Raw genomic sequence first — 19,395 nt, 5'->3', positions numbered from 1 at the left:
AGTTTGGACACAGCGAAGGCCTTCGATCGGGTGTGGCATAAAGCGCTTATAGGGAAACTGCCATCCTATGGGCTTCCCGAGAAGTTATGCAAATGGGTCGCTAGTTTTATGGTGGACCGGAGCATCAAGGTTGTTATCAACGGTGCATGCTCCGACTTCAAACACATAAATGCTGGTGTCCCGCAAGGCTGCGTAATATACGCAGACGACAGCACATGGTATGCTTCCTACACCGGCCGTGCCAACATGTCCCGGAATAGCATCGACGAGAACCGAAACTGAAATCGATACTATGCTTTGCAAAGTCTCAGAATGGGGCCGACAAAATTTAGTCCAATTCAACCCCAAGAAGACACAAGTTTGTGCGATCACCACTAAAAAGTCTCCCTTTGTCGTATCCATTCGAAATCACTCCTCTAACAGCCACAGCCTGTGTTGGCATACTTGGCGTCGGACATATCGAGCAACGTTCAGATCCGTGGTCACTTGGGAGAGAAGGCCAAACTGGCCTCTAAAAAGCTTGGTGTACTCAGTAAGGGGAGACAGTACTTCACTAAAAGCCACCGCCTGCAACTTTATAAGGCACAAATTCGGCCTCACATGGAGTACTGTTGTCACCTCTGGGCGGGTGCTCCCCAGTACCAGCTTCTTCCATTTGACCGCATACAACGAAGAGCAGTTCGAATCATCAACGATCAAGCCATCTCCGATCGGCTTGATTCTTTGGCATTGCGTAGAGATATGGGTTCTCTCTGCATCTTCTACCGCATTTATCACGGGGAGTGCTCAGAGGAGCTGTTCGGGTTGATTCCAGCGGCCGAATTTCACCACCGGATATTACGTGCAAAGTACCACCCGCACCACGTAGAAAACGCAAAAAAACATAAAAAAATATAAGACTATAATAACTGTAGTACTTTATTTTCCCACTCGTTAGTTTTCCAGGATGAAAGGTATCCAAGATGTTGACCGGCAATATAATTATCAAAATGCCAAAATCTATTAAATTATGTGCATAAGTTTTTGTTTACCAAGCAATATAACATACTTTACTAATTAGTTGTCCCACGGGAACTCTCTGATTTTCTGGGATGAAAAGTATTTTAAGTGTTGACCGGCAACATAAGGTATTAACATGCCATTTTTTATTAAATTATGTGCATATGTTGTTGTGTACTTCGCTATATAAGTAAGATGAGATTTTTAAATGTCCCACGGGAACTCTTTCATTTTCCGGGATGAATAGTATCTAAGATGTTGGTCGGCAATATAAGGTATGAAAATGCCAAATTTTATTGAATAATGTGCATAAGTTGTTGTGTACTACGCTTTATAAGTAATTAGAGGTTTTTAACTGTCCCACGGGAACTCGTTAATTTTCCGGGATGAAAATATATCATAAAATGTTGACCGGGGATGTAAAGTATCATCATGCAAAAGTTCAATTAATTCGGTCCAATAGTTTCAGAGATTAGCCCGTACAAACAGACAGACAGACAGAGAAATAAGAAATTCCAAAAAAGTCGGGACTTGTTTTTCCTATTTTTCTATTTCTCTTCTTACATCCCCCTGACTCGCTTTTGATATTTTTTTTTTTCTTTGTACAGAAATTTGATCTCTACAGATTTACTTAAAGTATAGATATTAAATAAGGAAGTATGTTACTGAAAATTATATGTTATCAAAAACATGATCTTACAGTGATCATATAGTATTAAAGACAATTGTCTCTTATTTTGTTTTGTCTTGTCTTGTCCTGTCTTGTCCTGTCTTGTCCGGTTTTGTCCGGTCATGTCCGGTCCTGTCCTGTCCTGTCCTGTCCTGTCCTGTTAGTATTTTATTTTATTAATTTTTTTCTATTTCATTTCATTTCATTTCATTTCATTTCATTTCATTTCATTTCATTTCATTTCATTTCATTTCATTTCATTTCATTTCATTTCATTTCATTTCATTTCATTTCATTTCATTTCATTTCATTTCATTTCATTTCATTTCATTTCATTTCATTTCATTTCATTTCATTTCATTTCATTTCATTTCATTTCATTTCATTTCATTTCATTTCATTTCATTTCATTTCATTTCATTTCATTTCATTTCATTTCATTTCATTTCATTTCATTTCATTTCATTTCATTTCATTTCATTTCATTTCATTTCATTTCATTTCATTTCATTTCATTTCATTTCATTTCATTTCATTTCATTTCATTTCATTTCATTTCATTTCATTTCATTTCATTTCATTTCATTTCATTTCATTTCATTTCATTTCATTTCATTTCATTTCTTTTCATTTCATTTCTTTTCATTTCATTTCATTTCATTTCATTTCATTTCATTTCATTTCTTTTCATTTCATTTCTTTTCATTTCTTTTCTTTTCATTTCATTTCATTTCATTTCATTTCATTTTATTTTATTTTATTTTATTTTATTTTATTTTATTTTATTTTATTTTATTAAATACACAATATGAATCACTTGTGAGATACTTACAAGTGATACTCATTATATTAAATTAGAATATTTAGTCCGATATCCATGTCAATCTATTTATTTAAAACATAAAATATTTTCAATAATGATATGGTCCTAACAGATTATCAGTCCTAAGCCAATCAGCCTTTAAAGTACAGACTTTTTTCTTAGGTACTACAAAAAAAGAACTAAAACATTTTTTTCTTTTAAAAAGCAAAAATAAACTTTTACATTTTAAAAAACACAATATACTAATAATAAAAATCATAGGTAGACTTCGTTTTCAGTCTCACCATAACGATCAGGACACACCATAACAGCATACAAATACAAAATACAAAATGTTTATTTTCTTTAGTAAGAATGTACATAAATCAATATTCATGAGCTTCCTTTTAGGCACTATAGCGCCTGTGTTAGAAAACTCCGCTCTTCCATAGCTTATTAATGTTTATTACAATAATATTTATAGACAATCAAACTCTAACTACTAAGAAGTATATCTAAAAGTATGTATAATAAGAAATAAGGTGTGTAAGGTGTGTGCATTGGGTGTGTTGTGGGTGATAAGTAAGTTGTGAGAGGTATTATGTATTATGTCAATGTGTGTTTGTGATCAAATGAATGAATGTTAAATTAATATTATGATTGTGTTTAAAGTTCTTCAGTGAATTTATCCAACTTAATAGCATTTTTTTACATTCATAAAGTGGTTTTGAATGGATATATATTTCCTTGTTAACCCTATTATAAAGCATGGCTGAGAGCTTGCTGTACTGGCGATTTGCAAATCCGGTTTTTGTTGCAGGAATTTTTGCAATAATATCCATTCTCCTTTTTAATAAAATGCTTGCATCATATGGAAGAGTTTTAAATGTTTTTAGAACTATAGCAATAATATATAATTTTCTAACAGACAAAAGGTTACTGATATTGTATAGTCTTTCAGTGGGATATCGTGTCTTTTTGAAATACATGTTTTTTATTAGGCTCCTTTGTCCACGTTCCAATTCCATAAATTTGGATTTAGCAGCGCCGCCCCACACGGGGATACAATAAACTAGCACAGATTGCGCTAGTGCAATATAAATTTCATTTAAAATATTTCTGCTGGTGCCTGATTGATTGACTATTGATTTTAAAGCGACATGTCTCAGTGTTTTGAATATCCATCCCAGTTTTCTAATTCTTCCAGTGACGTGCTCAATGTGTTGGTACCAGTTAAGCTTTTGATCAATAATGACACCTAGATATTTTGTATTTAATTGGACATGTGCAGTTATTTAACATTTTTTCACAAGAATGTATTTTGATATTAAATTTTTTATCTGGTTGTGAACGATTGGATATGCTAAAATATATACAATTAGTCTTAGCTGTGTTTAAGCTAAGAAGATTGTCTTTAAGCCAATCATAAATTTGTGACATGCCCTTCTCAGCACTATCCTTTGCTTCAGACCAAGTCTTCCCATGAAAGACAACTGCAGTATCATCGGCATAGGAGAATATTTTTGCGTTTGTGACTTGGAGGTTACAGAGGTCATTAATATATATCAAGAATAATGTTGGGCCTAACACGCTTCCCTGAGGTACGCCAAATGACACAGCTGCGTTGCTACTAGTATAGGATGCTATCTTGACCCTCTGTTTTCTATTACATAGGTAGTCTTTGAATAATTTTAGAGGGGTTCCTCGTATTCCAATTTTTGTAACTTGGACACAAGGGTTGGGACAGAAACAGTATCGAAGGCTTTTTTTAAATCTATAAATACAGTCAGACACTTGCTACCTTCGTCTACACTCTGAGTTATAAGCGAGCTAAGTGCTGTAACTGCATCCTCGGTGGAAACTCCATGTCTAAACCCAAACTGTGTAGACGATAAAATTTTTAATTTATCTAGAAAATTTACGAGCCTTGCATTAATTATTTTTTCTAGGACTTTAGATATGGCGGGTAAGATCGAGATAGGTCTGTAATTATTAACATCATCTCTGCTCCCACCCTTGTGTACCGGAGTAATAATGGACTGTTTCAATGCTGCTGGAAAGATGCCCGTTTTGAAACAGAGGTTAGCCAAGTGAGTAATGATGGGAACAACTTCACTGCTAGTATACTTTAGAAATCTAGTCGTTATATTGTCCCATCCTGGGGCGCTATCTGATTTTAAGTCATTCAAAATTCTTTCCACTTCCACTGGATCAGTATCTAATAGTACAAAAGAATTTATTTGTGGAGATGTATTGGGCCGTACGACAGGGAAGGTTTTTGCTTTAGGCTTAATTTGCTGAGCTAAGTCTTTGCCAATGTTCACAAAGTACTCATTTACAAAATTCACTGATTGATCTGGAGTCTTTTTAATAGTTAATAATTCTGTACTCTGATTTTTTTGTTTATTTGTGTAAGTTATATATTTTACATTTTTCCATAGTAACTTTGTGTTTTGTAATGATTTAGTAAGAAGTTCACTCTCATATTTCCTTTTTAATTTTTTAATGAGATTATTGCAATAATTCCTATATCGACAATAAGTTAATTTTAAAATTGTATTATGTGGGTCTTTCCTAGAATGTTTTTGTAGCTTGTTACGGTTTTTGATACATCGAAGTATTCCCGGGGTAATCCATGGCTTGATTACACGTTTACTATTTGGAATTATAGTAGTAGTAAGAGTTGGTTTTAATGGCGTCAACTAGTTTCTGAATTAAAAGGTCGGTAAGTAAATTAGGATCGTCACATAATATTAAGTCAGAGATATTTTTTTCTTGTAAATACTTTAGGGCTTTTTCATAGTGTACTGTAGTTGTAAATTTATTAACAGATTCATCATTTTTTATTTTGGATAGTGATAAAAATGTTGTGTAGTGATCAGTGATTGTTGTTTGCAAAATAGCAATAGAAGCTGACGTTTTTTTTTCTATTGATTCTCAACATAAAGTGATCGAGGCAGTTCCGTTCTCTAGTAGGTAATATATGACCTGGTAGTATACCATAGGTCGACAACGTTTTAAGATAGAATATACGGTTTTTATTTTCATGAAATGGTTCAAATTATTTAGGCCGAATATTGATGTTTATATCTCCAGCTATTATTAAATTATTTTGTGGTTGTGGTATTGTATCTACGTGTGTGCTGGGTGTTTCAATGAAGCTATCAATGTTTGTATATGAGGGAGAACTGTAGATACCAAGGACAACATTATCTAGAACATCAATCTGCAAACAACATGCTTGAGGAAGTATTTCTTGGATTATTGGTTTAAGTGACTTTTTACATATACCGTTACCCCATCATTTTGATTCATTTGACGTGTAGTTTATTTATTTATTTATTTATTACACTTTTTTGACACCACATTAACAAAATATAACTTAATTACTAACATACATAATTACATGATATGGTGCAAATGGCGGCCTTATCACTATATAGTGATCTCTTCCAGGCAACCATTTGTAATACAATTAAAGAGAAAGGCAGAACATTAAAAGGGTAAGAAGTGTCAAAAATATAGACACACATAATATATACTATACTAAAATATAGATACGTTTATAAGAAAGTAAAATATGTAAAAAGTAGGAACAATAATTAACATTTCAGAATTGTTGAATTATATTGGTGGATACATACAGATAGATTCTATCAAATAGAGGACAGATAATGTTTTTTTCTCTCAGACACTAGAATTGCATGAATATTATTACAATCAAATGAAGCAAGCATATCAGTGTAGCTAGAAGGCACACTCTGAGCATTTATATGTAAAACATTGAAATTATTAACACAATCTATAAAAGCTTTCTCAAGTTCACTACGAAGAGAGAAGGTAGGTGAGATGCTGTAGTAGCTTTCATCAGCGCAGCTTTGGCTGCTTGAGGAATTCCAGGACAAAAAATCAACTTCACTGCTATCACTAGTATCTGCCATTACCAGCTACAATTTATCAAGATTAAAAAGTACAGAACAAATAAATAATAATTAATAAGTAGATATGTTACAATAATACTTAGATCAATTATAACTAAACTAACTAACTAAACAATAATACTTAGATTAATTATAACAAATGTTATGTATCTAAATCCAACGAAAAATATATGTATATATTATATTGCGTTTTCAAGTTATATTAATGTGTTTGAAATTAATATATTAGTGGTTTTATTCAAAAAAACTGTATCCTGTTAACGCCAGTCTCACATGAATTAATTGAACAGAAATTACTAGCGCAAATTATTACAACTAATCAAATTAACAATAACATTATAAAATTTATAGATTATGTTGCTATATAATGATATGCAATGTTACACCAAGAGTATTTTGAATATCAAATTGATATTATTTTACAATGAAATGTATAGTAAAATGATGATACAGTTACAGAACCGACTTACAAACATTGTCAATGTATTAGTATTATTATGTTTTATAATTACAATGTTACACCAAGAGTATTAGAATATCAAATGTATATAATTTTACAATGAAATGTATAGTAAATATAAATGAAGATACAAAACAGACTTACAAAGATTGTCAATTTATGCATATGTTTTATGAATAGAAGTTATTAAATTGGATTAACTGATATATTATATTATGAACCAAACAATTAGAAACTATAAATAAAGTTTAATGCAGTTTATTGTTCACCAAAAAGTAGTATAAAGTAAGTATATAGTTTAACTCTAAACTTAATATTTGATTTTAAGTTTATTAAATATATAGTTAATTAAATTTCTTGTAGGTAAATAGTGACACAAAAATGTAAACAATATTACCTAATATTATATTATGTTGACTAGGCACATATAATCAAGTAATGCTTACATATTGTACAAATTTTATCATATACTACTTTAAAGTACAAACTTATTTCAAGATTCACAGTTTCAGTTTCAGTTCTATCAAATAAGTGAAGTCTAAGTTAGAAATTAGATATCAATTTAACATTGAATAAATTGAGATTAGTATTATAAACAAGAGTCCAGTGTTTAATAATAACAAATAGTTTGTTACAAAATGTTGCTAGCCTTATAAAGTAGACATACAAGTTGAGGAGTAGGGAGACATTAAACAAAATAGAATTAGATGGAGATTGATACTTAGATTTAACAAATTCCTAGCCATACATACTGCAAATCATTATAGAAACACTAGATCAAGGAGTTTAATTCAAGTAATTTAAATGAAAAAGAACTTAGGATTTGATTTGTGTAATTATTACTTTAGTTTAGTTTATGCTTATTTACTTATTCCTGTTAGTTCTCTTTGGCCTGGTGTTACCTGCAGCCTCCTGCTTCTGATCAGCACCACACTCTCCAGCTCTCAATTGTTCGTGCGTTGTGTCGGTGGTAATAGCATCTAATTCAGCGACAGAATTCACACTGTGTTTCGATCCCTTTGAATCAAGTATGAAAATAGTACCATTACTTGTCCAGGTTTTGTTCACCCCAAATTTTCGACGGGCAGTCATAAAAGTCTCATGTCTAGATTTGGTAAGAAACTCAGACAGAGTAATTCCAGACCCTTTTAGGGCAGTTTTACTAAACCATATTGATTTTTTTAAATCCACGTCTTCAAATTTTACAAGTATGGGCCGAGGCTTATCACTTTTATTTTTACCAACACGGTGTGACCTACTAATGGAAGTCACATCCAGCTTGGGGGTTTTAAGATGTTGGGTTAGGTTCTTAACGACAGCTGCCGATGTTTCCTCTTTACTATGCTCTGGTATTCCGTGCACCAGTAGCATTTTACGTCTGGACCTCATCTCCGCTTGGTCAGATATTTTCTGAAGTAATTCTACTTGCCTGTGAAGCGTCGACAGTGACGCAATTACAAATGACCGAAAAGCGTAAAAGTCCCCGACTACGTCGTTGACGTTTGAATTATTATTTGAAGCAGCTGCTGTGTTTTTAATGTTTTGGAGGTTATTCTCGAACTGCTCGAATCTTGTGGCGAAAGCTGTGGTCATATCGACCAACGATTTTTGAAGTGAATCAATAGACATTGATACAACTACTGCACCGGCCCAAACAAATTTGAGAAACACGAAAGTTATATAGGAGTTATAATTATTAAGTTGGGGAATGGGTTTATTGGAGCTTAATCTGCACTCTGTTAAAATTAATACATCGGGCTCAAAATTTAGAGTAGATAACATTATCTCAAAGTCATGAAAATTACGATAAATACTCCTGATGTTCTGTGAAAATATGGTAAAGTCACTTTTCTTTACAGCAATGTGATGAGAGAGACTGGAGCAATCACATTCAACTGAGTTGGATATTTCAATGTTGTCTCTTTCGTTCAGTGTTTGTAATGTGTCACCCATAAAAATATTTTGCAGACAGAATAATACTCGCTGTATGGTTGTTGTGTATATAAAATATTAGTTTTGGGTGTATTTTGTATGACTGTAAAAGGTTTTGTGACATTGTATCAAATAATAATATGTGTGCCCTCTTACTGTTTATTTTGTATGTATGTGTTTTGTAAGTGTTTATGTTCTTTTCCAGAGTATTTAGTGTTACGTTAACTATTTGTGTAATAAATGTGTAAATGAAAGACTCTTGCAACCTAGGTGTAGGGTATATATGTATTTTTATAAGAATTAATTGTTCATTTAAAAGTTTGTATATAAAAGTATAAATATTTGTTTTTGATTCTAAATGTACAGGGCAATGGAGTGATTGTGCTAAGAATAACAAAAAATACGAATATACGAAAATTAATAATAAATTGCAAGTATTTCAGCGCTTTAGCTGCGATATTAACTAATAAAAAAACATTTACATTGCAAATACACAAAATTAAGTAAAAATTACAACCTAGTCATGCTTTAATCATAAGTTGATGGATTTGTTCTTCACTCCTTAGGGTAATTATAGGAGCGTGGTCATCTTTTCTGATATACACCTTTCCATAAGCAGTCCATATTTATACGATCCCGACTTTGATAGGTCTCTAGCAAGGAAATATAGGCGAGATCCCTTATTAGTCAGGTGTTCCGATAAGTAAATGGGTGTATCTTAAGGCCGAGATGTTTACAACATAGCTTTGATATGTGTTTAACATTGAAAATCTTGCCAGATTTCAGAAATTCGTTTTTTAAAAGCGTAGATCCAGTTTCTACAATGATTGGTGAATTCTTGTTTTCATTGGTTTTTCCACGTACTCTATAGATCTCCTTAATATCAGACTTGGCTAGTGGGCAGACTATGTTCTGGGAGAGACACATAACCATGTCAATTAAATCCTGCTTGGACTCACCGGAAGCTTTCGGAACATTTTTTACTATGAAATTGGCTTTACGGCTACCTGTTTCCATGTCCTCTAATCTTTTTTCTAAGAACGTGATGTATTTCTTATCTTCTTTTCCCTGGCTTTCTAAATGAAGAATTTTATTTTCGAGGTCTTGGTTCTGAGACATTAGAAACGTGACTGAGCTTTCAATGTTAAAGTTAGAATTTTTTATTTCTTTTAATGTTTCAGAGACTTGTTGAGACTCCTAAAAAGCTAGACATAATTTCTTTAATTTCCGTTTTAAAGTCGTTTAACTGTTCAATAATATCTATATTTTTTTGACCTCTGCCAACATTACAATTGATGAACTTCGTCGTGTCAATAACGAGCAGGATCAACACTCGAGATTGAATAATGTTGAAATATCAGGAGTGCCAGTCTCGAATGGTGAAAATCTGCTATCTATTGTACGTGATATCTGTCATAAGGTTGCGTTTCAATTACAAGAATCTGATGTAGATTACATCCATCGTGTTCGTCGTTTTGTGAATCCCAACATTAGTGAAGGTCAAACACAGTCTTCTAGCAGCCGTCCCCCCGCGATCATAGTCAGGTTTAGCAGGAGACTCCGCAAGGATACGCTGATAGCAGCGGTGCGCGCGCGCCGCGGCCTTACAACAGTTGATATAGGTTTGCCTGGACCCACAGTGAACCTATATGTGTCAGATCACCTTACTCCATCTAATAAGTTACTTCTGAAGCAGGCCAGGAAAATCAAAGAAGATTTACACTACTCTTATTTATGGATTCGTGACTGTAAATTATTTATTAGAAAGAATGATAAATCTAAGGCTCTCCGTATAACAAGTGAACAAGATTTAAATAAACTGAAGTGACTAATTCTCCTTACATTATATTATAGTAACATCACATTAAACTTTTTCGCATTAAAATTTATTATTGTATATACTTGTAGTGGTAAACAGGTACGTCTTATGTATAAACTTAGTTTTTATTCACGTATACGAGGTTTAGGTAAATATGATAAATATACACAAATATTGGTTGGGTATTTATTTATTTTAATTAAATTTAGGCTAATAAAATGTTGACTCAACAATCATTTCAAATTTACTACCAGAACGTTAGGGGTTTAAGAACAAAATCAAATGAATTCATTTCTGAAGTATCAATAAATAGTTATGATATAATTTTGATAACTGAAACCTGGCTAACAGCTGACTTTCATAGCGGTGAGTATTTCGATCGTAGGTATTATGTTTACCGTAGCGACAGGTCGTGGGAGGCGAGCGGTGCGGCCCGCGGTGGTGGCGTGGCAGTAGCCGTGCGCGCCGACTTACAGCCAGTGCAACGAGACTGGCCGGTCCCGCCAGCTGCTACTTGTAACTGTGTGTGGATCTCGATTCCTTTACATGATACGCAAAGTGGGCCGACACGTTATGTAAATATAGCCTGCATCTATATCCCTCAAGGACCTTCTTATAAAGACACTATGATTTCGTTTACTGAAATTACTGGTAAAATAATTATAGAAAGACCACACGATTTGTTTTTAGTATCCGGCGATTTTAATTTATCTAATGCACAGTGGCACGATTTACAAAGTAATAATCTGTTACTAATGCCCAGTGGTAACCAAGTTATACAATGTTTCTCTGAATTCCTTGCTTTTTCTAATTTGCAACAATATAATAGAATAAAAAATATTAACAACCGATTACTTGATTTGGTATTATGTAACACAAATTGTACTGTTCAGGAATGTGAACACCCGCTCACTAATGAAGATGTACATCACAGATCCCTGTATATAGAACTCACATTAAATTATCTTTTTCCTTTTAAAGCTAAATCTAGTTACATACACAATTTTCATTTGGGTAAGTACAATGAAATTAATCAAGAATTATTAGCTACTAACTGGTTTGCGCTTTTTAAATCATTAGATGTAGAAAACTGTGTCTTAAAATTTTATAATATAATTAATAATTTAATTTCTAAATTCATTCCTTATCGTAAGAACCGTATTTCTAACTCAATGCCCATATGGCACAGTAATTCCTTAAAAAAAATGTTAAATGAGAAAAGAAAAGTACACAAAAAATGGAAACTATATGGTAATCCCCTTCACTATAGTAGTTACTCCCTATTAAGAAGAAGAGCTCGCAAACTAGAAATGTAATGTTATAACTGTTATAATGAATTTTCTGAAAAAAATATCAAGAAATATCCAAACTTTTTTTGGTCTTATATTAAATCTATTTTAGCTAATCAGGGTCTGCCACAAACTATGCAACATAAAGGATCGACGTCCTCAGATGGTAAAGAAATTTGTAACATGTTTAATGAACACTTTCAATCAGTCTTTGAAAAGCCTAAAGATCATCCACGCCACTATAATAACAATGAAATAAATCCCTCAGCAACAGTAGAAATTAGTACAGTCAGTTTAAGTATGGATATGGTTCTAAAATATCTTCAATCAGTTAATACTAATAAAGGAGCCGGTCCAGATGGTATTCATCCATTATTTATAAAAAATGTGCTAGATCATTGGCACTTCCTATTTTCTTAATATATAAGCAGTCTATTGATGAAGGATGTATGCCGAACCTTTGGACACAAGTGTATATAACCCCTGTACCGAAAGATTCTGTTAGCATGGATATAGAAAAGTATAGGCCAATATCTAAATTATGTCAATTTGGAAAAATATTTGAAAAAATAGTAACGAACCAATTATCTGTAGCTGTCCGTCAACATATTTGCCCAAATCAACATGGATTCTTTAAAGGTAGAAGTGTTGATAGTAATCTTTTGGTGTTTAATGAATTTTTGTTAGATGCTATGGACAAGGGATACCAGGTGGATGCTGTGTATACCGATTTTGCCAAAGCATTTGACAAAATTTGTCATGATACTCTATTGATGAAGCTCTGGCAACTCGGTATACATGGTGATCTTTTTAGATGGATAAAGTCATACATTACTAAAAGGAGTCAGGCTGTTGTAACTAGTGGTTTCGTTTCTGATTTTAAATCAATAAGTTCTGGTGTTCCACAAGGATCGCATTTGGGCCCTCTATTATTTATTTTGTATATTAACAATATTTCTGAGATTCTAAAGAAATCTAACTCAATATTATATGCAGATGATACCAAAATATATAAAGTAATACGTACTATAGATGATTGCATTGCACTACAAAGTGATATAAATACTTTTGAAATTAATTGCACAAACATTAATTTATTTTTAAATACAGAAAAATGTCATATTATTACATTTACAAGAAAACGTAATCCAATATTTTACAATTATAATCTTCGTGGTAAAGAACTCACAAGAGTCACTGAAGTTAGGGATCTAGGCGTAATTTTAGACTCGAAACTCACATATGTTAATCACATTGATAAAATCGTAAATAATTCACTTGGTTTAATTTTACGCGCTGGAAAACCATTTAAGGATCCTTTAACTTATAAAATTTTATTTAATAGTTTTGTACGAAGCCACTTGGAATTTGCATGTGTAGTTTGGAAACTTTTTTATCAAATTCACGTTGATCGTTTAGAAAGAATTCAAAAAAAGTTTATTAAGGCTCTAGAATTTAGAACTGGACATGATGAATTCATTAATTACCAATTATCATTAGACAAACATAAAATAGAATCTCTATCATACCGTCGTGACAAATTCGATATAACCATATTATATAAAATCATAAGTTATGTTATTGACGCCCCTGCGTTATTACAGAAGATTACATTTAGGATACCTCGTATGTGTGAACGCAACAGTAGAGAAAAACCTTTATTTTCAATTCCGATTAGTAGAACTTGCTTTACCCACAATAGTTTCATAAGACGTGCCTGTCGGCTTTATAATAACTCCTTTAATCATATTGATATATTTTGTAACTCCATAAATAAATTAAAAAGATACCTTAAAATCAAAAAAAAAGTAATAAATTTAAATAAGTAACATACTTTCCTATAAGATATTATAGTATCTATACATATTTTATATACTTTATAAAATTCACCTTCTTACACGTAAAAACTTTATGTATATAAATGCGCCATAACCTGTATATAACACAGGGAACTAAAGGTTAATATTAACTCATAGTTATTAAGATAGTTGTATGAAACTGTTTGTTCCTTATATAAATAAATAAAAAAAAATATATATTCTCCCGACGTCTCTTACCTCTTTGAAAAACGTAATTGGGTGTTGATATTTCACCATCATTCCTTACAGTATTGATCGCCGATTCCGAGGTGGATTTATTTAACGGCGAAGTAGCCATTTATAATAGTGAGAGTTTTCGCTAGCAACAAAACTTAAAAACCAAATATACAAAAACGTGAAAAAGAAAAAAAAACTGACGGCTGAGATTCGATCCCTCGACCATGAAGCATGTTCCAAACAAAAATAGTTTTTGCAAGTGGAACAGTTGTAAAGTGTTTTGCGATGCTTTTTGGATGAACAATATCCTCAACGACCAAATTTGTTATTATTAGATGTCGCTAGAGACTCGGAACCATCTTTTTGACAAATTTGACCGACTCTGCCTTATGACTTTAGGCAAGGATGTATTGAGAGTTTGTCGACGGAGATGCGAATATATGAGTTTATATTACAAGGATTCAAGAAATACTCCGCGGCAAATTTTCTTATCAGCATTGTTTTGAACAGAAATAATATATGTATTTATACCTGCTATGTTCAGCAGACTATAAAAATTACCATTGGCCATCTATTTGTGCGTCGAGCTACGTTATAAGTCTCACACATTTTGTGTACAGTATCGACCCCCCCTCTGGAAAATATCTGGAACTCTGACGGTCTTCCTCCTCAGCCAAAACTTCGATCTCGTCTTCTTCGTCATCTTCTTGCTCTGTGTGATAAGTTTCTTCTTGTGTCTCAACTGCGTCTTCCACCTCACTGTCATTTCGTAAATCTTCGTAATCAGTGTCAGAAATAATATCTTCTTCTAACATTGATAGGTTTCGCTCTTCATCCATTCTGGCGTAGAATATTATCTGTCAAATAATGACATTGGTCAACATATTCATTAAAAATTACATACACAAAAAATAATAAAAAAAAAAAAAACAAATAATCGATAATTTAATACTCACACAAAAAGCACGTATACACCTATACCCGCGTCGGTCCCATGGACCGTTTGGCGCCAAATACGCACACACGTACGTTCCCCACAAGCGCGTGGCGAGCACTGATATGAAGCTAGCTACAAATCTGACAGCTAGCAAAAAACTCGACTCACTAGCGTTTCTGTGATAGTAAATTCGAAAAATCATTCCGTCGGTCTCACAGACCAATTCGCGGGTATAGGAAGGTAAAAGGTAAAAGACAGAAGAACCCTTAAGTAAGGTGTCCGAACTCTGTTGTCTCCCCTTAAAGATGCCTCGTTATTAAAAACGGCCGATAATCAGCATATGTATCTGTTACTGTATCTTTCATTGACATTCTTTATATCTGTGTATATATGAACACATACATCAATATAGTCGGTAGGCCACGGTGGCCAATCGATTTATAACGATCTCCGTGCTTTTGGAAATAAGGGTGTTATGACAACAGACCCGTAGATAGCTGCACTTGTAGTTAACAGAACATGTTGTTGTGGTGCGTGTTGCAGGCGGCCCAGGTGGCGGACCAGGTGTACAGCTGCGGGTGGGAGACGCTCCCGGCGCCAGCTTTGCGCCGCTCGCTTCTGATCATGCTGGCGCGGGCGCAGCTGCCCACGTACTTCAGGGCGTACGACATGCTCACATTCAACATGGAAATGTTTGTGTCGGTAATTACCTTACTTCCATCGCCAAACTGGACGATGCACTGTTGAAAGTTAAATATTATGGAGACCTATGACGTTCCATACACATGGATATATCATTCGCAGTCTGGAAGCGGAGCGGCAAAAGTGTGCTTAAAGATATTGTAAGCACAAATTTCTCCTCAGTCGTGTGTCAACTGTGTGTCTATCACCAAGCCTAAGTTTGCTATAAAAAAGTGCTCAAATAATACGTTAACGACGCAAAAAATATGGTGTGAATTATCACCGGTAAGTTTATTTTATTTATGGATATAAGATTGATTTGCAAAAAGCGTAAATAATTTAGTAAAACGAATATTTTATCATTAAATTTGGTATAATTATTGACAAGTATTCACATCCCTTATTCTCTTACTAGTTAGAAAGTGACAGATGAGAGGTCACGACCAGCACATAGGCAGAAATGAAAAATATACATTTCGCAATTGCTATACACGGTATCACAGATGAATCGTTACCTAGTGATAATTGATACTTGTTTTACACTGAAAATTTGTTAAAGCTTTTTCAGCTTTCCCGTACACAAGATAAGAATTGGCGTCAGTTAGTAGCAAAATAAAGATGTGAAGAATTTAACAAACCAAATAAGTCGAGCGTCATTTCCTCGAAGCTGATTCATTTAACACCACTAAAGGATAAAAAAGACAAGACAGATGTTCCAACAATATCTGCAACGTTGATGAATAAACGGCTCAATGAAGATGCATCAGAAAAATACTATGAAAGAACTTGTGACTATTTATTAGAGACAATAGACGAAACTCTAAACAATGAAGTTAAGAAGCAGATAGTTGGTTACATTTCAGGATTTGTGGTATACCAATAAGTATAATACCAAAAAGTTACAGTGACTGTAAAAATAGCCTGTTTGAAACCGAAAAAGAGTGATTCCATTCATCATTGACCAATAATGTAATAAACAACTGGAGTAAACACAGAAATGTATAGTTATAGCAGTCGAAGCTACATATGGTGTCATTTGTAGCATGTGCCATATCTCGGCTTTGTTATTGTATGACGTGAATTGTTTATAATATGTATAGAACATCATTGATGGAGCCTTACTGAGCACATCAAGATTATTTCTAACGAAAAGTTAGATTATTTCTAACTTTTCTAAACTAAATGAAGCCGGCCCGTCCCGGGACTACACAGCTCTGTCTCGATTTTATACACAAGTGCTCACTCTGGTCGGTACTACTCCGAGACATTTTAGCACGGCTGGTGTTAATAGTGTAAAAAGAATTCCCAGTATTGTCCTCTCATTTGTCTACTCATTGGTCGAATTAATGCCCCTGATTTGTAACATAATATTATTCATACGTAAGTTACCAAAATTTAAGTGACCTATTTGCATTATTTCTCGGGATGTCCAGAGGATGCTCCTCCAGATACAAGAGCGGTTGACAATCAACTTGTTGTTCGGACCGGAGCGAAACAATTACCAATGTTAAAACCGTTATTAAATTATTTACCCTAAAGAGCATCATTTACAACATTTTAAATAAAAACTAAAAAAAGGTTAAGGATAGTATGGATGACTTTGTACTTGCTTTTCACAAGATCGATAAACCAAATATCCTTATTTTAAAAAGGATTTATACAATCAATGTGAACAATTTGATGAATGACATACATATAGCCAATATTGAAGGGTACTAAGTGTTAGTTTAGTAAGTATGTGAAGTGAATCTCGAACAAATAAACCTACCTACATTAATAGCGATTCAAATATTTTCACGATATGTTTGAATCTCTATAGCAAAGCCATATTGAGCGCAGTTCATAAGCTACATAATATTTACGTTATTTGAAAAGCCGCTTATCAGGGAAAGTAGGAAATGTATTAAAAAAATACTTGCCTAGTAACTATGCTAGAGCATATAGTCAACTAATAAGACGCTAAGACGCTAAAAGAATAAAAAATAATAAGCTTAACAAAATAATGATACGCTTATCAGAACAAAACATCCACATGTCTGCACTAGTTACAGTCCACAAAGGCACGAGTTATTGAGACGTCGTTATAATCTCCATTGTGATCGCAGTCCTACTCATAGATTAGTAAACGAAATTTCTACTACTCGTATCTTATCAAAGCGGCTCTATTTAATGGTTTTCCCCAGCATTTATTCATATACCACTATACACGTTTAGCATATTCCTGTTATAATCAAAGCTACATACACAGAACCCTTTCTTTGACAAAATAATTAACTATCAGCCTTAATGGCCTTTTTTAGTAGCTACATGTAAAATTGGTCCCAAGTTTTTTACGTTAAATGACAAGTTTGTTACAGATAATGCAGACTGCGTATTCTATGTATACCCTCCTGAGAACGTAGACCGTCCACCAGCCCAGCACAGCACAGCACAGCCAGACTAGTAGCTCTGTAACAGACTACAGGCACCATTTAAACATTTTAAAGCGTAAAAGAAGATTCACAAAGTTAATAATAATGAAATTAAGTGTATAATAAAACTGCTTGCTTCGTGACATCAATTATATTATTATTTTTATTACTCTTGCTTATTACTGACTTATACTTCTTACTCAATTATTAACAATTGCACAGCTTAATATTCGACGTCTGTCTCCGACTAGACGCTCGATCAGAATGTCCCCACTTTTTTAAAAGAATCGAATTCATAGACTACCCACATAACGGTATTTCGAATCGAACAACTTACTTATATCGATTAAAACATATGAATCAATTACAATCATCGAATAGAGTATTATAAATTATATATAGATAATAAAAATAAACTCGATTTAACCGACTTATTTGTAAAACAATAATAAATAATCACCAATTCATACTTATCGCATTCTAGTGTGATCTTGTATAAACTACTCATCTTTAGACCACCTACCTACATTAACAAAAAAAACAACAAGTTATTAAAAAAAGCAGTAAAAAACTCACACCACAGCCACAGCTCATGAATACAAATAGAAAGAATAAAACCAAATCTAAAGGATAACTGAACAACTTGAACAAAATACCTCAATTTTAACGGTAAATACAATCGATACAATTTATCTCAACACGTAGGTGTACACACTTACAGTAAGGTAACGGACAGGTACGAACCACTTGACCCCATTACTCGTGTAATACTCTCGCCCTCATGTTCCAGACAACGCGGATGAGAATGGCGTACGTACGACATTCACCACGGGCTGGACGGCTGGCTTGCTATCATAGCCGGCTGAAGGCTCGTAGTTGTCACTCTAGCAGAACGCGACAGATTCTTGCAGTCATTTACAGTTTGCTCACATAATACAACGTGTTCTTATTGTTTACCTATATTGCAATGAATAGTATAATCTTCATAGATATGAGTTACTTGATTTATAATAAATACAATGAAATAATTAAGATATTACTAATTTTAATATCCATCAAAAAGTGTTTGTAATACAACGCAATAAATGCTCGTAAAAACGTGATAGTATTTGTAATTATTTCTTTTTTTTTAATGCAAGTGGAAGGCAAACGAACGTACGGTTCATCTGATGTTAAGTGATCACTGCAGTTGAAGGAGACAATGTGGGCCACATTGTCTCCTTCAACACCAGAGGTCTCACAAGAGCGTTACCAGCCTTTTGAAAGGTGTACGTGTTTTTATTAACGGTCTTATCGCCCTGGGAACACCACTTAAGGAAGCTCATTACACAGTTTGGTTAAAGAAAGTTGGTGGAAAAGCGCACATAGACGTACGCCACAATTTCAAATGGTGGGATTAAATATAATAGAATAAAAAG

This window comes from Leptidea sinapis, chromosome 18 (genome assembly GCF_905404315.1).
Source record: "Leptidea sinapis chromosome 18, ilLepSina1.1, whole genome shotgun sequence".
Taxonomy (NCBI): domain Eukaryota; kingdom Metazoa; phylum Arthropoda; class Insecta; order Lepidoptera; family Pieridae; genus Leptidea; species Leptidea sinapis.
This window is presented reverse-complemented; position numbering follows the sequence as displayed.